Here is a 25,040-nt window from a genome sequence, read left to right on the forward strand (position 1 = left end):
AGACTCATGGTCATTATTTCCTTGATCACTATATGTAATTGGTACTCTGTTAATCCTGACCACTCCCCAAACCAAATGGTCAGGGGAATTTCTGGGCAGGACATTGACACTGCCACAGGGTCCTAGCTACCACCTTATCAGACCACATTCCTTTCCAGGTCACATATTTGGTTAACCTCCTCTTTGATCATGTGGTTGTCTCTGGAGCCAATGTTAAAATCCTGTACCATGGCACATTCCTGGATTCCCCAATAAAAGTTTGGCAACACGTGTAGCTCTCTCTACCAACATCAAAAGGGCATGAGTAGGGGCAGCTGGGTAGCTCAGTGGAGTGAGAGTCAGGCCTAGAGACAGAAGGTCCTAGATTCAAACCCGGCCTCAGCCACTTCCCAGCTGTGTGACCCTGGGCAAGTCACTTGACCCCCCATTGCCCACCCTTACCAATCTTCCACCTATGAGACAATACACCGAAGTACAAGGGTTTAAAAAAAATTTTTTTTAAAAAAGGGCATGAGTGCTGAATCCCATGTTCCTGAAGCTAGTTATCTCAAACTTTGTTCCTTTGTGTGTTCTCTCTATTTCCTTCACTCATCTTCCTTCAGTTTCCAATTCTCCTCAGGTGTCCACCCATGAATATATTAATTTGTGGACAGAGGCACATAGAGAAAGTTTCATAGTCCTGAAAAATAACTCAAGGCTGTAAGGATGATATTGAAACTGGTAAATGTATCCCTTACATATCCTTTAGTTGAAGTGAGGTAAATCCCAGCTGACTAGTCTGGTAGCTATGAGCTTTTACCTCTGGGCCTTGTGCAAGAAAATACTATGGAGACTAACATATAAAAAACCCTTATTTTATTAATAGTATAAAATTTGGTAAAGGATATAAGGAATGTAAAAAGGATTTCTAACTCTAAGAATTCTATCTAATGCCACCCATCTCTGATGCTGCAAAGCATTTCTTCTGTGTAGGGAGACCCAGGCTAAACTCTCTCCTTCAAGTAATTAAAACCCACTTCCTCACTAAATAATCTATTCTAAAATCCTTATAAGTAATAAACTGTCTCCAAAATATCAAAGGGCCAGCCAAGAGCAAGTTTGACTGAGCCCTGGTCAAAGCTCAGCCTCACAGAGAAAAGACAAGATCTTCGGTTTTTCTTCTCATGAATAACTCTCCAAACAGCCAGACAGTCACTGATCTCAGATACTGGTATTTCCCAAATGGACACAGGGGAAACACAAAGAAACTCAAGAGGTGAGCTCACTCTCTCACCAAGCTCCAGAAGTAAGAGAGCCAAAAAGCAGCCTGTCACTCCCTCAGCAACCAGAAGTAATTGCCTAGAATGTCAGTTAATCTCCATAGACTTTAACATTCTACAGAACTTTGCACCAGCCCTTCTCCAGATTCCAAATTGAGCTTGAGACAGCTTCACTATTTCTTATCTAGAAAACTAAATGAACAAAACCCAAATCTTACTATTATCTAATAAGGCTTACCCCAGGGTAGCATTGAAAACAAATCTTTAGTTTGGATGAGAGAAATAAAGATCACAGCTACCACTCAGAGCCAGCTGTAGATCATTTTCTCCTCTGGGAGGCAGTGTTCTACCTGCATATTGTCTCCTGGCCTTTCAACATGACTTCAAATTAATAAATTTCTCTTTTTTTTTATGCTAAATTTTGGAGCCTTGCATTCTTGCAAAGGGTGACCTGTCCCAAACCTGGGGTTTTCACCTCAAAGCTCTCTCACAACAGTGAATGTGGTAATGAATCTAAACAGGAGTACATCTTTCAGGAATTTGTAATTGAGCCTTTACTAGCCTGGCATAATCAGAATTAATCCACTATCCTAACTCTGAGATGACTTAGGTGCCTCTGGAATGTCCCTTTTGATTATAAAAAGGCCATGCCAATGAGCTTGGACTATTTGGAAAGTGTATTTACTGGGGCTCCTACATGTGAATTCTTTGTTTCTAACGAAATATTCTCTGTGGAAATTTTCTTTGGTTATTTTTCTTGGGTTGACACAATGTAATAGCTTTTCATCAAAACATTAAAAAAATAAAATAAACATTATTGAATATCAGAATTCATACTGGAAGGAAATCTAGTGAATGTACTCATTGAGAAACTCCAAATACTGCTCATTTCTTATTCAGCATCAGAATTCATACTGGAGCAAAGCCTTATGAACACAAGAATGTAGAAAAAACCTTTAAATTACTACTTTGTTCCTCCATCAGAACTCATATTGAAGAGAAATATGTGTATAGTGAATGTGGGAAAACCTTCAGACAGCTCAGCTATTTATTCCTATTAGAATTCATACTAGAGAAAAACCATGAGTGTAGTGAATGTGGGTAAGTTTTTAGCCATAATTCACCCTTTATTATAAGTACAGCGAATGTGGGAAAGCTTTCTAATGGAAGTTTGCTCTTCTTACCCATCAGAAAACACTTTCTGAATAGGAAATTTGGTAAATGTATTAAATGTGGGAGAGTCTTCTTCCAGACTACAATGAATGGGAGAAAAGTTAACTGAGGTTTCTTTTCTTAAATACCCAAATCCAGATGAAATTTGTCAGCAGCTATGATGTTGTTGGTGATGTGAGTAAAAGAAAAGGTTGCAGTTGCAGGAGACTTCACCACAATTAGACTGCTGGTCCCACAGGTTCGAATTGCATTGTACCCAATTCTGAGTTATAGAAATAATAGCTACTACCTTTTTTTTTAATATGGAAGACTGTTAATATTTAATTTTTTTTTTCAATTGCATGTAGAGACAATCTTTGACCATTGTCTTCGGATTACAATTCAGATTCTTTCCCTCTCTCCCAACCCCAGGCAATAAATAGTCTGATATGGGCTACACCAATGTTTTCATATGAGATTTCTATATTACTTACTACATGACAGAAGATACACATCACCCTTCCAATAAGAGATCTCAGGAAATAAAGTGGAAGATGGCATACTTTGATCTGCAATCAGATTCCTTCCTTACCTTTAGATAGTATTTTTCATCATGAGGCCCTTGTGAATATCTTGGAAACTTTGCTGATAATTTAATCCTACAGAGTTGATCATTATCCAATATTTCTGTTACTGTATAATGTTTTCCTGGTTATAACTTTACATTATATCAGTTCATATAATTTTCCAGGTTTTTCTGTACTCAACCTATTCATCTTTCATGGCACAGTTGTGTTCCATTATAACAATATACCACAATTCATTCATTGCCAATTAACGGACATCTTCAATTTCCAGTTCTTTGTGGAAATTAACATGAATCTGTTTGAAAAGAGAAATCTTTTGGGGAGGCAAGATTTTTTTAATTTAAATTTTCACACTAATAAAAATCAACCTCTTTTCCCACCTCCCCATATTAAAAAAAAAACCCAAACCCTACTACAAACAAATGTATGTAGTCAAAGAAAACACTCCTGCATTGGTCTTGGCCAGAAAAATATGGATCTATCTGCAATCTGTAAAAATCTAAAGTAACAAAAACCAAACATATTTATATCTGTTCTTCACTCTCCTCCCTCTTGTCACAGACTCCTTTGGAAAGCTGGATTTTGGCTTATTAACTCAGAATAATGTACAACTTTAAAAGGTGCAAAACAAAATCCATAGGATTACAAAGGGAACCCATTGTATGGAAACAAAATTAAAAAATGTAGTTTATGAATCCCAGATTAAGAACACCTATATTTGAAGCATACTTTTGTCTATTTTCCTGAGGCAGCTGTTGTACCACTTTTTTACCTGGCTAGTGTCCAGGCATCTCCTTTCCATAACCTTAGATGTGGTACAGATGAATTAAAATTGAGTTAATAAAATGTTATCTGTCTCAATTGCCACACTCTTCCTTACATCTTGTATTCATGATGCCTTGCTCCAGTACCAATTATGTCTGTGCCTCTAGGACTAATAAATTGCCATAGTCTCTTTATGATTAGAAGACTAATTTTGAGGGCACAACTTACTTTAAAAGTGAGGCAATGTGCTCAAGCAGGAAAGGGGCTGCTTTGGTGTCAATATCTGAATTTTAAATCTTTCTCATTTAACTATGTGATCAGGTCAAGTCAATTCATTTTTGTTTCAGTTTCCCCCTCTGTAAAATGAGGGTTTTAGACTACAGGGGTCTCTATGATTCCTTTCAGTTTTGTACTGTTTTCATAATTTCACTGAGTTTAACTCAATATACGAGGCTCAGTGGATTGTGTACCTGTTGACAATCTGAACAGAGCTTTGTGCTACCCCTTTAGATTTAACCTCTGAATGTTTTAGCATCAAGGCATACTGCATCCATACAGAAGTCTATGAATGTAAAGATGCATAAAGAGGATTCTTGGAAGAGGCTAATTACTCAGTTTGAAGTGAGTCCTATAACTGGGAAAGGTCAAGCTATGATGACAGGGTTCATTAGTTTGAGGCTTTGTTTTAAGAGACATCCCACAAAATTTCATGACTGGATGCCTCTGTCCTGCTCCTGCACTAGAAACACATATTCATCCAAGACCATTATACTATCTTCTTATGAAAATTCTGTCCCTGCATGTTCTCTTCTGATTAAGAATCTAATATTGAAAGCTATCTTCAATGCTTGCTGAGGGGGAAAAATGAAATTTAAGACAGTCTTTACCCAATCTGTCTCTTCAATAGAGTTGGATTGCTCTCTAATTCATCAGTTTGCTGTTGTCAATTTTATGATGAAGTAGATGTGAATGGTCTGAAATCCTCTCTACCCTGTGCCTGGGAAGTTGGTGTTTCAGCCAGGGCAGGGTGCCCTTTATTAGAGAGGGGAAAGTCTTCCATTCAAAGCACTAAGTTCTTGTGATGAACTCTCTGCCTTTATAAACTTTGGAAATTAAAAAAAATGTTTTGAAATTCCCCAAGCAGGGGAAGCTGGGTAGCTCAGTGGATTGAGAGTCAGCCCTAGAGACTGGAGGTCCTAGGTTCAAAGCCGTCCTCAGACACTTCCTAGCTGTGTGACCCTGGGCAAGTCACTTTACCCCCATTGCCCACCCTTACCACTCTTCCACCAAGGAGCCAATACACAGAAGTTAAGGGTTTAAAAAAAAAAGTAATAAACAAGTAAATGAATGAATGAAATTCCCCAAGTATCTCCCTCTTTGCACTAAAGGTGTCATTTGACAAAGATAAATGCATATATGAAATTATCTTGCTTATTTTATCCTTTCTCTGGAGGTGGATATACGAGCTATTCCCAAAAATATTTTCTGTATGTAAAAATCTCTTGGTTCTGCTCATTGCACTTTTTATAACTTCATGTAGGTCTTTCAAAATTGCTTCTGACTGGTTGTCCTGGTCCCAACACATCCTGGTTAGGGTAGGAATGGGACTATTGTCAATAACTCTTTTGTAGTAGCCAGTTCTTTGGTTCCTTATGAAATAAAAATATGATTTCTCTTTTGCATATGTTATTTGAAAGATCAGTCTACAAGCTTTTAGGGTCTTATTGTGCCAAGTACTGTGCAATGTTTGTGGGGTTCAAAGAGCCAAAAAATATTACCTGCCCTTAAGGAGCCTCACATTCTAATGAAGGGTAAAGATAAAGTACAGCCTGGACTAGGACACCAAGGAATGCAGGTAACTCCAGGAAGTAGTTTTGTGAAATACAAAACTTTACATTAGACCTAAGTGTTTCTTATTTACTTTCTGACCTTGAAGGATCTTCATACTTTTTTTCCTTGATACTGAGTTTCTCGACTTTCTCCTGCTAAAGCAAAACACTAGCAAGCTAGGAAAGGTATGCATCACAGAAGCCTTAGTGTAATCAAAATTAGGATATGTCTCTATTAACTGGTGTGCTGTTTAAAGTGATGTTATGAAGTTTTTCTTTTTATATGAAAACTTCCTACTTGCCTTCTTAGTATGGCACTCTGTTCCCCTTGAACAAACACAACCCTTTTTATATGCCTGGAAACCCCATCACAACCCTTCAGCACAGCTATGATGGCACTGCTTGCCTGTAACTTGGAATCTTCGGTTTGGAAGATATTCACTAGGGTGATAAAGAAATCTTATGTCTATGTTTATGCCTATGGTGCCCTACCCATTGTGTCACACTGGCCAATGTTCTTGTGGCAAGTATATGTAGATACCTTTGGATTCTCCTAAAGGATCTCTGAAAGATAATGGAACAAAATGAATATATGACCATATGTCTCCATTAGAATTAGAATTTGTTATTGAACTATGTACTATCTGCTACCATAGTACTAGAAACATATGTGGAAGGACAGGAGGTTTGACCTTGGGTGTGAAATAGGTAACCTTCCTAGAGGGATGTCAGGTGATACAACACACCTACAAAACCTATGCCTACACCTAGGTGGAGGTAGTGTGATGTGAGCTGGTAGGAGAACTATCTCACGTGGTCTTACTTTTGTTAGATAATTATGTTTTTATTCCCTTTCCTTCAAGTGATTATTAGTAAACCTTATAAAATATAATACTTGAAGTTTTGGACATTAATTTAAATCTTACAAAAGCTAACATCTAAATAGTACTGTAAGGTTTGCAATATTCTTTCCATGTATTATCTTATTTGATCCTCCCAATACACTTGTGATATCAGTCACATTTTAGAGATGACAGATTTAATGAAGTTAAGCAGCCAAGAGTTACTCTGATTCTTGAAAGAGGTATGAAAGTCCCCTCTAGGGTTTGCACCCTTTTTTTTACAGGATTCCAAACTACACAAAAAGGCCAGGAAGGGGCTGAATTCAGCCCTCCAGGGAGAGCCCCATATATCTTTCTACACAAACTGGAGGGGAGAGATAAAAGGAAGATTCAAGTCTGTGAGAGGTTGGGGAGGAGAAGGGCTGAGGTCACCCAGGAGGGTTGCTATTGTCAAACCACTCTTGGTCATAAACCTCAGCCACCAACTTTTGGCCAGCAAACCAAAGCCCATTGAGAGCCTGGATAGCCTTGTGTGTCTTTGAGGCCATGGAGAACTCCATAAAGATCTTGAATACAATTTCAGTGTCCTCACCTGCTTCTCTTGGTAGATGATGACATGGTTGATAGCCCCAAACTTGCCACATTCTTCTGTCACTTCCCCCTCTAGATCATCATCAGTGTCTTTGGGGGTTTCTGCAGAAGCCTCTGCATGACCACATGGCAGGCACTACTGCCTGAAATGCTCATGTGCTCCTCTTCACTCAGCATCTCTAGCCATTCTGATGCAGGGAATAGGTCCTCCTCTGCCTTCTCCTTCTTGGGCTCTAAGAGGACTAGTGTTGGAGGGCTAGCCAGAANATTTTTCCTTGCATTCCTGCAGTGCTAGGGAAGGTGACTTTGAGCCCCTCTGGCCTCTCCCCTCATTCTTGAGGAGCACAGATAGCACCTCCCAGCTTGCTCCTGATAAGCATCTATTTCATATCCCAGATACCTGATTATTCTCTAAATTGGAGGATTCACCCCCTTTTGATTTAGGACATGTGGTTATGTCTTATGCCTCTATTTCAGGTTCCAGAGACCCAGTAAAATGCCATCCTTTCCTCTAGTCACTTAGCCCTGTTGTGAAAAGGGTATAAAATCTGCAAATCCCCTCCTCCTCTGTGAGGCAGTGTTCTACCTGCTTATTGTCTCCTAGCCTTTCTACATGACTTCAAATTAATAAATTTCTCTTTATTTTTATGCTAAATGGTAGAGCCTTGCATTCTTGCAAAGGGTAACCTATTCTAAACCCTGGGGTTTTCACCTCAAAGCTCTCACACAACAGTAAATGTGGGAATGAATCTGATCAGGAATACATTTTTCAGGGATTTCTAAAAGAGCCTTAAATAGGTTGGCATAATCAGAATCAACCCAGTATCCTGCCTCTGAGGAGAAATCTTGGGTGCCTTTGGATTATATAAGAATTTGGAGAGCCAGTCAATGAATGTTATGATAGAAGGGGAGAGAGAGTCTATGATAACATCTTGACTATAAAAAAACCTAAAGTGCTTATCAGGGGCAGCAATCCTGCACATGTGTAAACACTGCCTCTTCTCTGAAAGAAATCTCTAAATCTTACAAAGGACTCCGAGGTTGATCCCCTTTTACTTTTATCACAAGTAATAGATATTGAATAACCCAGTGGAATTGCTTGTCAACCCTAAGAGAAGGGAAGAGAGGATGCATACTTGAATCATGTAACCATGGAAAAATTCTTAAAATTGAATATAAAAAATTAACTGAGCTTCTCCTGTTGAATTATAACTCCCCTTGATTACTTACCTTGTCTGGAGTGGGAATTTTGGGTTGTCTCTTTAGCAATATGCACCCATACTGATCACTCAAATAATCAGGCCAGAATAAGATGAAGACAGATGTGGTTATATTATTTTGCAAAAGATGGGGATACTGTGCTTAAATTAGATCCAAAGATGTACAAGTGAATTCCCAATTTATAAAAAAACTAATATAATACCCTCCACCTGTGCAAAAAAGTATTAATTAAAAGTTTATGTGAAAAGAAATTGGGAGAGGGAAAGGAGGGAGAGCAAAACTGTATCTAATGATTCAAACAACTTCTATTTGGAGTTTCAGGAATATTGATCTAATGTTACTACTGATAACCAAAAATATATTGAGAATACACTAATTTCTTACTAATGTTCGTTCCATACACACCCAATTTCCCCATAGATGAAAAAGTATATAAACATGACTCTTAGACTATTTGGAAAGTTCACTTACTGGGGCTCCCACATGTGAATTCCTTGTTTCTAAAGAAATATTCTCTGTGGAAACCATTTTCTCTATTTATTTTTCTTGTATTTGCACAATGAGAGAGCCGTTAATCAGAATATATTGAACATCAGAGAATTCATACTGGAGAGAAACCTTGTGAATGTAGTGATTTTGAGAAACTCCAAATACTGCTCACTTCTTACTCAGCATGAGAATTCATACTGGAGCAAAGCCTTATGATCACCCAAATGTAGAAAAACCTTCAACTACTTCTTGGCTCTTCCATCAGAACTAATGCTGAAGAGAAATGTTTAAGTGTATATGAATGTGAGAAAACCTTCAGACAGCTCCGCTATTTATTCTCATCAGAATTCATACTAGAGAAAAACCATGAGTGTAGTGAATGTGGGAAAGCTTTCTAATAGAAGTTTGCTCTTCTTACCCACCAGAAAACACATCCTGAATAGGAAATTTGGTAAATGCACTGAATGTGGGAGAGTCTTCTTCCACACTAGAATGGGAGAAAAGTTAACTTAGATTTCTTTTTTAAATACCCAAATCCAGATGAAATTTGTCAGCAGCTATGATGTTGTTTACATCCTTATAGATGTGAGTAAAAGAAAAGGTTGCAGTTGTAGGGGACCTTACCACCAATAGACTGCTAGTCATACAGGTTCAAGTATCATTTTACCCTAGTTCTGAGTAGAAATAATGGCCATGAATTTTTTTTAATATGGAAGACTGTTTGTATTTAATTTTTTTCAACTAAATGTAGGGACAATTTTTGACAATTGTTTTCAGATTACAATTCAGATTCTTTCCCTCTCTCCCCAGCACAGGCAATGAATAGTCTGATATGGGCTACACCAATGTTTTCAGATGAGATTTCTATATTACTTATTCCATGCCAGAAGATGCACATCATCGCTCCAATAAAAAAAATCTCAGGAAATAAAATGGAAGATGGCATACTTTGATCTACAATCAGATTCTAAAAGTGCCTTTCTTACCTATAGATAGTATTTTTCATCATGAGTCCCTTGGAATATCTTGAAAAACTTGCTTATAATTTAATCCTTCAGAGTTGATCATTATTCAATATTTCTATTACTGTATACTGTTCTCCTGGTTATCTCTTTACATTATATTGGTTCATATAATTTTCCAGGTTTTTCTGTACTCGTCCTATTCATCTTTATGGTAAAAGTATATTCCATTGTAACAATATCCCACAACTTCTTCAGCCATTCTCAATTAATGGACATCTTCATTTTCTAATTCTTTATGGACATTAACATGAATCTGCTTGAAAAGATAGAAATCTTTGGGGGAGGCAAGTTTTTTTTTAATTTAAGATTTCACACTAATAAAAATCACCCTCTCTTTTCCTACTCCCCATACCAAAAAAAATCTCAAACCTTACTACAAACAAATGTATGTAGTCAAACAAAACACTCCTGCATTGGTTATGTCCAGAAAAATATGGCTCCATCAGAAATCTGTAAACTAAAAAAAAACTAAAAAAAATTTTATATCAGTGTTTTTAACTCTCCTCCTTTTTTGTCACAGATTCCTTTGGAAAGCTAGACTATGGCTTATTAACTCTCAGAATAATGTACAACTTTAAAATTAAATGTACAAAAAATCCATAGGATTATAAAGAGATTACAGCAATTAAATTGAAATACAATTATCAAAATGTTTATGAATCCCAGATTAAGAACACCTGCTATATTTGAAGGATACTTTTGTCTATTTTCTTGAGGCAGCTGTTGTATCACTTGCTTACCTGGCTTATGTCCAAGGATCTCCTTTTCATAACCTTAGATTTGGTACAGATAAATTAAAATTGAGTTGAGAAAATATTATCTGTCTCAATTGCCACACTCTTCCTTACATCTTGTATTCATGATGCCTTGCTCCAGTACCAATTCTGTCTGATGAGGCTCTAGGACTAATGACTTGCCATAGTCTCTTTATGATTAGAAGACTGATTCCCAAGCCAGTACTTTTCCTACTTGAGCACATAGCCTCAGTTTTAAGTATCTGAATTTGAAATCCTTTCTCATTTAACTATGTGATCAGGTCAGGTCAATTCAATTTTGTCTCAGTTTCCCTCTTTAAAATGTGGGTTTTAAATTACAGGGGCCTCTATCTATGATCCCTTTCAGTTTTATACTGTTTTTTCATGATCTCACTCTTAGTTTAACTCTCCATGTATGAGGCTCAGTGGATGTGTCCCTGTTGACAATCTGAACAGAGCTTTGTGCTTCCCCTTTAGATTTAACCTCTGAATGTTTTAGCATCAAGATATACTGCATCCACACAGAAGCATATAAATATAAAGATGCATAAATAAGGAGTCTTGGAAGAGGTTAATTCCTCAGTTTGAGGAGAGTCCTATAACTGGGAAAGGTCAAGCTATGATGACAGGGTTCATTAGTTTGAGGCTTTGTTTAGGAGACATCCCTCAGAACTTCATGATTGGATGCCTCTGTCCTGCTCCTGCACTAGAACACATATTCATCCAAGACCATTATACTATCTTCCTTATGAAAATTCTGTCCCTGTATGTTCTCTTCTGATTAAGAATCTAATATTGAAAGCTATCTTCAATGCTTGCTGAGGGGGAAAAATGAAATTTAAGACAGTCTTTACCCAATCTGCCTCTTCAATAGAGTTGGATTGCTCTCTAATTCATCAGTTTGCTGTTGTTAATTTTCTGATGAAGTGGATGTGAATAGTCTGAAATCCTCTCTGCCCTGTGCCTGGGAAGTTAGTGCTTTGAATGGAAGACTTTCCCCTCTCTAATAAAGGACACCCTTTCCTGGCTGAAGCACCAAGTTCTTGTGATGAACTCTCTGCCTTTATAAACTTTGGAAATTAAAAAAATATTTTAAAATTCCCCAAGTATCTCCCTCCTTGCACTAAAGGAGGTGTCATTTGACAAAGATAAATGCATATATGAAATTATCTTGCTTATTTTATCCTTTCTCTGGAGGTGGACATACGAGCTATTCCCAAAAATATTTTCTGTATGTAAAATTTTCTTGGTTCTGCTCATTGCACTTTTTATAACTTCATGTAGGTCTTTGAAAATTGCTTCTGACTGTGGTTGTCCTGGTCCCAAAGCATCCTGGTTAGCCTAGGAATAGGACTTTTGTCAATGACTCTTTTGTAGCAGCCAGTTCTTTGGTTCCTTATCATGAAATAAAAATAGCTGATTTCTATTTTGCATATGCTATTGGAAAGATCAGTCTACAAGCTTTTAAAGCCTTATTGTGTCATGTATTATGCAATGTTTGTGGGGTTCAAAGAGCCAAAAATATTACCTGCCCTTAAGGAGCCTCACATTCTAATGAAGGATAAAGATAAAATACAACTTGGACTAGGACACCAAGAAATAAATCAAGGAGTACAAGTAACTCCAGGAAGTAGTCTTGTGAAATACATGATTTTACATTAGACCTAAGTGTTTCTATTTACTTTCTGACCTTGAAGGATCTTCATAATTTTTTCTTCCTTGATACTGAGTTTCTTGGCTTTCTCCTTCTAAAGCAAAACACCACCAAGCTAGGCATAGGTGTGTATCACAGAAGCCTTATTGCAGTCAAAATTGGGATATGTTTCTATTAATTTGTGCGGTGTTGAAAGTGAGATAATTATGAAGGGTTTCTTAATGCAATGAAAATTTCCTACTTACCCTCTTAGTATGGCACTCTGTTCCCCTTGAACAAACACAACCCTTTTTATATGCCTGAACATTGGGAATCCCCGTCACAACCCTTCAGCACAGCTATGATCATGGGCGCTGCCTGCCTGTAACTTGGAATCCTCGGTTTGGAAGATACATGTTCACTTGGGTACTAAAGACATCTTACTATGTCTATTTATGCCTATGGTGCCCTACCCATTGCATCACACTCTGGCCAATGTTCTTGTGGCAAGTATATGTAGATACCTTTGGATTTTCCTAAAGGATCTCTGAAAGATAATGGAACCAAACGAATATATGACCATATGTCTTCATTAGAATTAGAATTTGCTATTGAGCTATGTACCATCTGCTACCATAGAACTAGAAACACATGTGGAAGGACAGGAGGTTTGACCTTGGGTGTGAAATAAGTAACCTTCCTAGAGGGATGTCAGATGATACAGCACACCTAGGAACCTCCCCAGGGCCAGTGAAGCACAAACCTTAAAATGGTAAAATCAAGTTGATTAATGTTAGACAAATAAATCTAAATCTATTCAGCTAGATCTCCTCCCTCCATTCTGTGAGATCCTCACAGATCTGTCTTCTGGTCTTCTCTATCCCTTCTTATATCTCCCTGCTCTTATCTAAACCCCAAAAAAGCTATATGACTCTAAACTACTCTAATTACTATGGATTAACAAAGAGAGGAAAAAGAAAAGGACTCACACGTGAATTTTAGCCCTTACCCAGAGCCTGTTCTCCTGTAGGAAAAAAGGTTTCTCTATCTTCTTCCCGAGAGAATAAAAGGCAAATGATTTATATATTCAGAGTATTCAGAGCAACTCCTTTCATATTAGAATATCACACATCACAACTTTCTCCACTCAGGTTTCAATATTGTAGGTCAGCATAAGAGATTAAATGGAATTTTTTGGAGTTTTGCTCCCTCCCTCTGACTGGAGAGAATGGACACAAACAAAACATCACCCATATCCTCTAAGGAATGTACCCAGTGCAGCATCACACAATTTCCCATGTTACTTCATACCTCTTTAGACGATACCGTTTCTCCCCAACCCCCAATTTTCAGCTTACGTGCTCTTTTTCCTCATTAGATCAGGAGCTCCTGGAGGGCACAGATTATTTTTTGCTTTTCTTTGTATCCTGAGTGCTTAGTACAGAGCCTGACACAAGGTAGGTTCCTAATAAATGTTTGCTATCAAATGGCCATCTCTCTGGCAGTACTTTGAGACCATGCCAATAGAAGTAATGGAGTCCAATTGTCTAGATTTGTTGGCATATTGTCTTTGAATTGTATATTTTGAATATCTCAGATGAGATTGTCAGAAGGTCCTTTTATGGAAAGGTCTTCCGTCTATGCCATAGAGCTGTTCAGATAAGACTACTTAAATGTTTACACATTGGCAGTCCCTGTGTTTGTTCCCTTAATCCTCTTAGAAAAGGGTATAATCATAGTTGGAAAAGGTTAGTTTTCTGAAGACTGTCACAACCTTAATATTGGAAGGGACTAGTCTAGGGTCTCTTTTCATGAAAGCACTCCCCACCATCATTTACCTAATAATTGTCAATTCATTTGTTCAGACTCGATGATGCACCACAATCTCTTGGGACCAGAAGGCTAAAATGCCACCTGACCCAATAGCTTGAAGAAGGTTTTTAAAAAGGTAACTGGAGAGCAGTATAGTTTTCTCTCTTCCATACAAAATCCTTTTCTTCACCACCTCCAAGGCATGCAGTTCTCTCTTGATTTCCCTGTACTATAATGCCTGTGTTCATTCTTCATCCAATAGCCCATATAATCAGAATGGACTGGAACCAATGGGGAGGCCTCACCCAGTTGAGGCATAGCTCAGCTGTAGGATCATATGACCAAGGATCCATACAACCTCATCCACCTTAGCTTCTTAATATCCTTCTTTGGGAAACCTCTTCTGACTCTTCCTAAAGTTTAGTGCTCTTTCTCTCCTCAAAATGACTTGAATTTATTATTCTGTTCATAGACTATATTCTTCCAAGAAAATAGAAGTTCCCTGAAGCAGAAACCTCTTTTTTTCTTTCATTTTGTCTTCTACCTAGGAAATTTGTAATAAATATTTTTGATGAATCTGGAAAAAAAGATTTAATGAGGCAACCAGGAAAACACAGATGAATAATAACAATAATAATAATAATAATAATTAGGGCAAATCTTGGATGCCAGTGAATGAGACATGGAAAAGATTAACAGAAGTGAGAAATGAGATTACATTTTACATAGAGAAGTAGGCTAGCATAAAAATTCTCATGGGAATAGAAGAAATGGTTTAACTTGTGCTCATAGTTACCTATCTGAATTCTCAACTGTAAAAATGGGGGTGATATATGCACTACTCATATGAAATCTTGTGAGGAGAACATATGCAAATGAATTTTTAAAAATAATAAAGCTGGAATTTCTAAAGTAAAATGAAATGGCATAGGAGACTTATATTATAGGTTTGAATGGGTAGGAAGAAGACTAAGAAGAGGGCTTGACAGTTCATGAGTTTAGGCACCTAGCTTATGTGATAAGACTGGGTGGCAGATTGCAGAACTGATATGAAATGTGGTAGTAGCATATTCTAAGTATAGAACTTGATATCTGCCAGTTCTTTTGACATTTCTTAATTGTTTTGTTAAAACTAAGTATTCTTAAAACTAAGGATTGAGTCCATTAGGAGCAAGAATCTATCACTTCCCCCCCCCCCCCACACACACACATAATCCAATTATTTATTGAGAGAAAAACCTGGAGAAAAGTCCCTCCCATCCTTGACCTGCTACATAGTCAATCAGTACCCCCTCTCCAATCCCCTAGATTCAATTAGAGGTTCTAATTCACTTAAAGCACACAAGATTCTGTTGGAACAATCTGATTAGGATTAGGTTACAGGTTCTAATCTACATGTTCACTCAGAATGCAAATAGAGAGATGGTCCATGGGGGTTTACAGAAACTGGAAGAAAGCACAAATTTATTTTCATTTTAGAACAGAAACTTAAAGGACCCATCTTGAAACACTTTTTATAGTAGAGATATTGGTTGCTTCTGATAATAAAGCCATAAATTGTTTCTATCTCACCGAGACCAAAGGTATTTAAGAGGCCTTTGTATTCTGAAAGGGTTGAGGCAATCCTAGGAGAGACTAATTTTACTGGGGTACTTGGCATATTCATTTTGGATATATTAATAACCATTACCTTGAGAATAACACTAATTTCCCCACTTCACACAGGATGAGAATGAGGATAAAGTCAATGCAAGGGACCTCAGACAACCTTTTCAGGATCTCTGGGCTAGGAGAGACTTGTTTGTAGTGATGCCAGTCATTAGCTGAAGTAAGGGTTCACCTGGGTATTACTGTAGCTTCCACAGAAGAACAGAGCATCTTACAGACTGCAGAAAAAGTCCCGTTCTTTCTGTTTGAAGGGATTCTCTGGGAGAACTCCTTCCATAAGCATGCTAGCATCTTCTATTGAAACCTAGTCTTAGAGTTGCAGGGTGGGAGGGAACCACTGAGGAAAGTAACCTTTGGGTTGTTTTAGTTTTTGTCTGCTGACACCCCAGCCTCATCCTAAAATGAACACTGATCCTCAAAAACAAAAAGCAAACCCATGAAAACAAGCCCAAATCCTATCCTACCATTCATATTAAGGTAGCCACATAGTACACTTGCCCCTTAAAAGCAAGACAGGTGGCCCAATGGATAGAAGACTGGTTCTGGAGCCAGGAAGACCCAAGTTCAAATATGATCAGGTACAGTTACTAGCTCTGTGACCTTGGATAAATCACTTGGTCTCTATCTCAGTTTCCTCATCTGTAAAAACAGGGGCTAGAGCCCAAGCCAGGAAGCTTCTTCCAAAATGGGGCCTCTCTGGAGGCTACTCCCTCCAGAAAGCCAGGAAAAAGGAGTCAGCCTTTTCACTCACCCATGTGATAGTCCTAAAGGAAGGTCCAAGAGCTGCCTTGCTAATTTCAGAGTCTCAGGTCCACTAAGCAGATCCTCCACAAGCCTTCACAGTCTCAAAAAGAGCTCCAACTCCCCCTCACAGGATGTTGCAACTCCTTTTAAAGACCCTTCTTTGTGTCACTTCCTGTGCCTTCCTTCCACTTTACACAGACCAATTGCAGTTTTAGAATTTTCCTAGGACTGCCCAGAAGAGGCAGCCAGGAGTTTCTAAGTTGTCATCCACTCTAGCTCATGGGTTGAGAACTTTCCCCCACTTAAGGAAATGTGGGGGGGTGTATGCTTTTGGTGATTGAATCTAAAAGTGGGCAAGGGGAGAGTTAATCCCATCTTCACAGTTGGGGCATTGTTCTCTGGTTGGTCTGCTGTCTGCAGGGCCAAGGAAGATAGATGCTGGCTGAAGCTTCCTTGGGATATTGGCCTAGGAACGGCACAAATCTGAAGCTGAGTGGTGTAAGTGTAAAAATTAATGATTTGGATAAACATATGAAAACTATAAATCTTTTATTTATAAAAGAGGTGGAAAGAGTGAAAGTAGAAAAATACAAAAGGGTTGAGAAGACATTAACCTGTCTTACTAAATATTGTTCCAGTGCTTGGCTCAGCCAAGCAACTATCTCCAGAAGTCAGGAAGGGAAAACCAGCTATCTACTCACCCAAGTTCCCTCTAAGAGGCAGATCAAGACAATGACTGGAGCTGAAAGTGACTCCTGAGGCCAACTTTCTTCTTGGAGTTCACTCTCCACTATAACTCAATATATGTTCAATAATGCTCCTCAATAAAGACCTGGAGGCTCCAGTGTTCAAAAGACAATCATATAAATGGGCAAGAGACTTGAATAGACAATTTTCAGGTAAAGAAATCAAAAGTATCAATAAGCACATGAGAAAGTGTTCTAAATCTCTAATCAGAGAAATGCAAATCAAAACAACTCTGAGGTATCACCTCACACCTAGCAGATTAGCTAAAATGAAAGAAGGGGAGAGTAATGAATGTTGGAGGGGATGTGGCAAAATCGGGACATTAATGCATTGCTGGTGGAGCTGTGAACTGATCCAACCATTCTGGCTGGCAATTTGGAACTATGCTCAAAGGCCTATAAAGGAATGCCTGCCCTTTGATCCAGCCATACCATTGTTGGGTTTGTACCCCAAAGAGATCATAGATAAACAGGCTTGTACGAAAATATTTATAGCTGCACTTTTTGTGGTAGCAAAAAACTGGAAAAGGAGGGTATGCCCTTCAATTGGGGAATGGCTGAACAAATTGTGGTATATGCTGGTGATGGAATACTATTGTGCTAAAAGAATTCCTCCAGTTTATTATTCCTATGTGAACTGGAAAGAACTCCAGGAATTGATGCAGAGCAAAAGGAGCACAGAGCCAGAAGAACACTGTGCACAGAGACTGATATACTATGGTAAAATCGAATGTAAGGGACTTCTGTACCAGCAGCAATGCAATGACACAGGACAGTTCTGAGGGATTTATGGTAAAGAATGCTACCCACATTCAGAGGAAGGACTGCAGGACAGGAAACATAAAAGAAAAACAACTGCTTGAACACATGGGCTGAGGTAGACATGATTGGGGATGTAGACTTGAAACTACCACACCAATGCAACTATCGACAATTTGGAAATAGGTCTTGATCAATGACACATGTTAAACCCTGTGGAAATGTGCATCGGCCATGGGTGGGGGGAGTGCGGGGGGTGAAGGGGAAAGTAGGAGCATGAATCATGTAACCATGTTAAAAATGAATATTAATAAATGGTTAAAAAAGACAATCATAATAGGTGTTACCAACTTTAATGTTACGTGAGGCTCATCATAAGGGGGTGGGGGAGGGCAGACAATGTTCAATAAGACATCAGGGTCCAGAAAATCAAATGTATCATCTGATTCTTGTGCCCCACCCACCCAGGTACAACTTCATAATCTTTGGGTAGGCCCTTGGGCTCTCCCACCCTGAGCAGTTCAGGGAAGAGCTTCACTTAAAATATGTTGTTGTGGGGTCATTTGGTTGGAGTTATCAGTTGTTTGGTTTATATTCCTAGAATTATCAGTCCTAAAGTTGATTCCAGAAATCATTATTGTAGTTATTTCTATAATTGTTTCTGTAGTTATTATTCCAGTAGGTATTATTTCTGATTGCCTGGAACAAATTCCTACAGTTCATCATCATGTGGCTCTTCTCACAGAAGCGGTAGGTAAGGGATCTTTTAGTTAGATTCTTGGAGAGGGGCAAGTGCCCATTGGTTGAGTATCATGCCCTTGTTCTTGCTTTTCTATTCTTGCCCTTAAAGATTTTAGTTCCTTCTGAATCATTTCCAGTAAATAATCAGTCAATGCCTTTTTCTCTTTATAAGTCAGAAAAAGCAGTTCTTCTCAATTGTTCAAGATTCATCTCGGGCCAATTTGGGCAATGCATTTTTTCCCCAGAAACCCTTACCTTCTCTCTTGGAGCCAATACTCTGTATTGGCTCCAAGGCAGAAGAGTGGTAAGGGTAGGCAATGGGGGTCAAGTGACTTGCCCAGGGTCACACAACTGGGAAGTGTGGGCAATGCATTTTAAAGTAATCCTGGACCACTCTGCAACTGTTGTTGACAAATTATCTCCTTATTTCCCTAATATGTCTTTCAGTAGATAGGTCAAGATCCAGTTATCTACCTCCTAGTTGCATGAGCCTATCCATGAATTGGGAGGGTGTCTCATTATTGGATTGTTTAAGGCATTCAAATTTGGTCCCTGCACTTGGCCTTTCAGAGCATTCTTGCATTGCTTTGAGAATGACCTCCCTAGCATCATATAATTGCACATATTCTTTGGGTCATTATAGTCCCATTGAGGATCCTGAGATGGCCTGTGTGTGCTGTATTGTCCTTTTGGACTTTATTAACATGAGAGTTCTTATTCCTCATGTGCTGCTAGAAAGGCCTGGAGCAATTTTCAACATCTTATAAGAAGGATCATATGGGGAAAAATGTTGGCCATCTTTTTTGTTATATTGCTAGGTTCTTCATAGCTTGGTTATCATGTTTTAATTCCTTGATATCTTGGGGGTGTGAAATATGTATGGTGTTTTAATGTTAACACATCCCCATTGCATCCTATTGTGTGCCTTTCCCTTAAGGGGAAAAGGCCTTCATAGGAATCAGTCAGTGGTTGTGGTTTCCTACGAGTTTTCTGTGTGGATACCAAGGCAGTATGGGTAGGAACCTCTATAGTAGGAGGACCAGATTTCCTTGGGGCTGGGGTTGAAAATTAGAATCTATTCCCCAGGATTTCATTTCTCAGCATACCACTTTCCTTCTAACATTGAGTACTGATGTAGGAAGGGTATAAGTTTTGTGCAGTCCTGTCTTTTGCTCTTTCTTCTTGTCATTGTGTTTGGTGGAGGTAGTGTGATGTGAGCTGGCAGGTCTTTTTTCTCACATGGACTTATTTTTGTTAGATAATTAGGTTTTTATTCCCTTTCCTTCAAGTGATTATTAGTAAAACTTATAAAATGTAATACTTGAAGTTTTGGACATTAATTTAAATCTTACAATAGTTAACATCTATATAGTACTGTAAAGCTTGCAATATTCTTTCCATATATAACCTTATTTGATCCTCCCAATACACTTGTGATATTAGTCACATTTTAGAGATAGGACAGATTTAATGAGGTTAAGCAGCCAAGAGTAACTCTGATTCTTGGAAAGAGATAGGAAGTTCCCCTCTAGGGTTTGCACTCTTTTTAAAATCTTTTTATAGGGGTCCAGCAGCATCTATACTTTTATCCAAACTACACAAAAAAGCCAGGCAGGAGCTGAATTCAGCTCCCCAGGGAGAGCCCCATATATCTTTCTACACAAACTGGAGGGGAGAGATAAGAGGAAGATTCAAGTCTGTGAGAGGTTGGGGAGGAGAAGGGCTGAGGTCACCCAGGAGAGTTGCTATTGTCAAACCACTCTTGGTCATAGACCTCAGCCACCAACTTTTGGCCAGAAAATCAAAGCCCATTGAGAGCCTGGATAGCCTTGTGTGTCTTTGAGGCCATGTAGAACTCCATAAGATCTTGAATACAATTTCAGTGTCCTCACTTGCTTCTCTTGGTAGATGATGACATGGTTGATAACCAAGTGACAGAAGAATGTGGCAAGTTTGGGGCTATCATTGATCATCATCAATGTATTTAGGGGTTTCTACAGCAGCTTCTGCATGACCATGTGGCAGGCACTACTGCCTGAAATGCTCATGTGCTCCTGCTCACTCAGCATCTCTAGCCATTCTGATGCAGGGAATAGGTCCTCCTCTGCCTTCTCCTTCTTGGGCTCCAAGAGGCCTAGTGTTGGAGGGCTAGCCAGAATGGGATTCACCACCCCCACAGAAGGAATGGTGACAGGGATGGGGGGGTCTTTCAGGGGTCATACCTGTGATTTCTCCAGGGGCCTGGGCTTCCATGACAGCTTGTGGGAGAGTTCCTAGAGGCTGGGCCAGAGTCAGTTTGGTGACACTAGCCCAGTTGTGGCCTGAGTGCCCAGTACAGCTGCCCCAGTGTAATAAGGAACTTCTGGGACAAAATGGAGGACATCTTGAGTGACAGGAGCACTGGTTAAAGACTTTGGAATGTGCCCAGGTGGCATGAGCCAGGGCCAAAAGACAGTTGGAAACACTCTATAAATACCCTGGGGCTACATCACACTGGGTCTCAGATTTGAGAATCCTGGGAGGAGGGTGGTTGAAGGGAGGGGGTAGGCTTAGACCTGCAATCCAGCATCCATACCTGAGTGCCACAGGAAGTCATTCTACCTGCTACTAATAGAGTTGAGAGAACAACACCACAGCTATTAAGAACATCATTAGCCTTCCTTATCCTCTGGTTTGTACCATTGCTGGGTCAAGCCAGGAATTGAGAGAGGGAGAAGAAACTCCAGCCTATTATCAACCTCATCCATTTGATTTAGATCATCTTTATTTAGTTAGAGTAGCTTAGCATTGCCCAAATGTCTATCCTTGTTTTCTTGTTCCTAACCCTTTAGATAAGCAAATCCTTTAGTAATTCAACCCAAAAGAAGATTGGTGTTCCTTTCCTAATTGGTGAACATCTACAGCTAATTAGGGGAAAGGATTTATCAAACCACAGTCAGAACAGCTGTGTTCTGAACAGCACCACCCCCCTCCCTACACCAGCCCAAACCAACCCTTTACCATAGAATCCAACCCTAAGCCAGGGTCTAGAAGAGTAGTTAAACACACATACAACTCCCATTGGATTCTTAGCTTGGGCACTGCTGTAGAGGTAGAGGCTTGGCTAAGCTGAACTTCCTAAATCCTGGGGTTACTAGCACATTGGGTAATCTCCTAGGCAAACACATCACTCACTAGCCCAGATCCATCTATCATCTGAGGGTTCAGAGCCTGGGAGGCCCAAGTGAGGCTTAGCAGCCCTTTCTTGTTACCAATGTGCCTCCTATTTATGCACAACAGCAGCCCCTGCTTCCTGGGCAGTGATTTTGGTTGTGGCAGCAGCAGCTGTATGTGGAAGACCCCCAGGAGTGGCACATATAAGCAAAGGCATAGGTGGTGTTGACTTCCTTGCCTACCCGAAGTTACTGGCCCCCCAGTTTAAAGAGATTCATGGATAAGACAGCATCCTGAGGTGATTGGGCCTTTTCATACTTGATGAAGCCATATCCCTTGTGTTTGGCTGTGGTCAGATCCTGAACCAAAGTAAAATGTTTATATTCAAGGGATGGACTTGGGTTGTTATGAGAATCTTGGGATCAGTAAAAGTGCTTTGCAATTTTCCCAAGATGATATAGCCTTCTCCCTACCTCTGGTACATCTCTGGTCTTAGCTGACTGTCAGTCCATGCTGTCTATCCCAAATGTACATGTTGTTGAACAAGTTCTATAGGGTGTCCATACAGAGGCAGACTAAAATCTGATGAATAGAAACTCTTCAAAGTTTGGTATTTCCTGTGTGCATGGTCTTGTCATACTTGGAATGATTACAAATCTCTTTCAAGAGACCTTCCATTATCCTGGGAATTGAAGTTATCAACATGGTATCATTTAAAAGCAGGACATTCAGAGGCTCCTGTTTGTGGATTGTTGAGGATGATCCTAATATGAAATGTATGTGTCTACAAAATAAACAATTAAAGAGGGACTTCTTTCTTTGGATTGGTCAGTCCTATGAAATAAGAATATTAGTTACTGTTCTTGAAAATGCCTACCTTTCTAGCAAGGAAAGACTAAGGGTGCTTATTATTTAATGGATAGAATCCTCCTCCACTTTCCTTTTCTATCATCAAATTCTTAGTTCCTTTTTAGGGTCATCATGCTTCAGACACTGTTGCCCCCATAATTTGCTGGATGAGTGAGCATAAAGTTATTTGCCATAAGTGATCTCCAGGAGTACTGGTCAAATATTAGGGTTGAGTGTTATTGGAGCTATATCTCACAAATCATTCTTACAAACTTTGTGTTTGCCTGAGATCAGATCCTGAGCCAAAGTACATGACTTAATCTTGCCAAATGCCTCAAACACACTCTTGATGTCCTCATCTGAGAGGTCCTGGTGCACTGAGGCCACCTAGATGGGGTTAAAGGCTCTGGCTTCTTCAGCCAACTACTCAATGATGGACTGGGTCTGTCTGATGTTACTGGGCCAACCCCCTTAATATTCCTTCCTCCTAGCATCACAGGATTCATCTGCTCCAAGGCCAGCTGGGCTGCTTCTGGCACCTTGTATTTCACAAAGGCAAAAGCCTTGTGTTTCATGGTGACTGAGTCCCAGGACATGTCTATGCTTTTGATAGGACCAAAGGGGGCGAAGGCCTTGACAGATGGTGTCTTCTCCCAACTCAAAGGAGATGGAGCCCCCATTCACCCGAGACATGATTGCCAATGCCCTCTGCTCTGAACTGCCACCAATTGCAAAGGTGAGAGAGGATCTCCACAGCCCATTGTCACTGCTTCCATCTGGAGGTTGGTGAGCTTCTGCTTCTTGTGGGGGATGGTTTGCTTCACCAACACACTCTTGATGCTCTGCTCCATAGCGTACTTTTTGGCCTTCTGGAGGGCCTCTTGCTGCTCAGGTGTGAGGGATGAGAGTCCCAGCTTTGCTCCTGTGCTCTGCCCATTTTCCATTTGGATGGAATCTGTGCCCCTTGTGACAATTCAAAGGGAAGCAGTGTGAGGTCTCAACCCAAGCTCCTCCAAGTTCAAAGGGCAAAATCCTAGAGTTTGCACTCTTGCCATAATTTCCTGTCACAATTAGCTACATGGGTAGCCTGACCTCACTCTTATTCATCCCAATCACCTTTGAAAGTCTAAAATAAGTGGCAACCTAGATAATTTGTGGGTTTGATTTAGAATCTGAAATGTCCTATGTTTCTAATTTATAATTTCTGTCTGCATCATATATATCCTTTTTGTACTTTTCCTTCTTCCATTCTTGTGTATTTCAAGAGATTTCCTATTGAGCATATTGGTAGTTCTTCTCTCTTCTACCTCATTTTTAAGCTTTGTATATCATTCTATCTCTTGGACCAATGCATGTAGAAAAGCTGGAAAGACTTTTCCACAAGCCTTTTGTAAAGTTCTTCCCCCCCCTTCCCCAATACTAGAGTACCAATAAGGTACTCTGGGCATATATTATCTCGGGACCTTGTATGACCAATTCATGTTCTATTTTATAATTGAATAATAGGGGTGAATGAATATCGATCAAAGTTCCTCATTGATCATATATTGCAACCTTCTTACAAGGCAATGAATAGAACATGGTGCTTGTGTGTGATGCTCATCTTTAGTTGTTCAGAGATAATGGTGCTTCAGGTATCACTGCAGTACACCCACAAAAGTAAAATGTTTATATTCAAGGGATGGACTTGAGTTTTCATGAGAATCTTGTGATCAGTTAAAGTGCTTTGCATTTCCCCCCAAATGATATAGCCTTCTCCCTACCTTTGGTACATCTCTGGTCTTAGCTTACTGTCAGTCTATGCTGTCTGTCCCAAATGTACATGTTGTTGTACAAGCTCTATAGGATATCCATACAGCTGCACATTAAAATCTGATGAGTAAAAATTCTTAATATTTTGGTGTTTCCTGTGTGCATGGTCTTTTCATACTTGGAATGATTACAGATCTCTTTCAAGAGACCTTCCATTATCCTTGGATTTGAAGCTAGCAACATGGTGTCATTTAAAAGCAGGAGTTCATGCTTCAGGTGCTGTTGCCCCCATATATTGCTGGATGAGTGATGATGAAGTTATAACCCTAACATTTGACCAGTACCACTAGAGGTCCCTTATGGCAAATGAGTATTATTGGAGCCATGTCTCACAAATCATTCTTACTTTCTAGGGTATACATTTTAAGTGCTACTTAAATAATAGTTTTGTGGTGACATTTGCAATAGGATATACTGGAGAATTCTACCTAAAATTGGATTACTTCACATATCTGGAAAGCTAGATGTTGCAGCTGGAGAATCCCAGGATTTCTATTTGGAAACTAAAGAGCTAACTGGAAATTGTGCCTACATATTAGTTTCTTTTTATTCAAATAAAATTTAGGATCACAAACTTTATAACTCTTTATTATACAATGATTATTTAC

The 25,040-nt window shown here is 39.3% G+C and overlaps 1 pseudogene; it reads right to left on the reverse strand.

Moving 5' to 3' along the window:
* Nucleotides 1–6,862: 6,862 nt before the first annotated feature.
* LOC123253074 lies at nt 6,863–23,579 on the reverse strand (annotated as a pseudogene).
* Nucleotides 23,580–25,040: the final 1,461 nt, after the last annotated feature.

The sequence above is a fragment of the Gracilinanus agilis genome, chromosome 1 (assembly GCF_016433145.1).
Source record: "Gracilinanus agilis isolate LMUSP501 chromosome 1, AgileGrace, whole genome shotgun sequence".
Lineage (NCBI taxonomy): Eukaryota > Metazoa > Chordata > Mammalia > Didelphimorphia > Didelphidae > Gracilinanus > Gracilinanus agilis.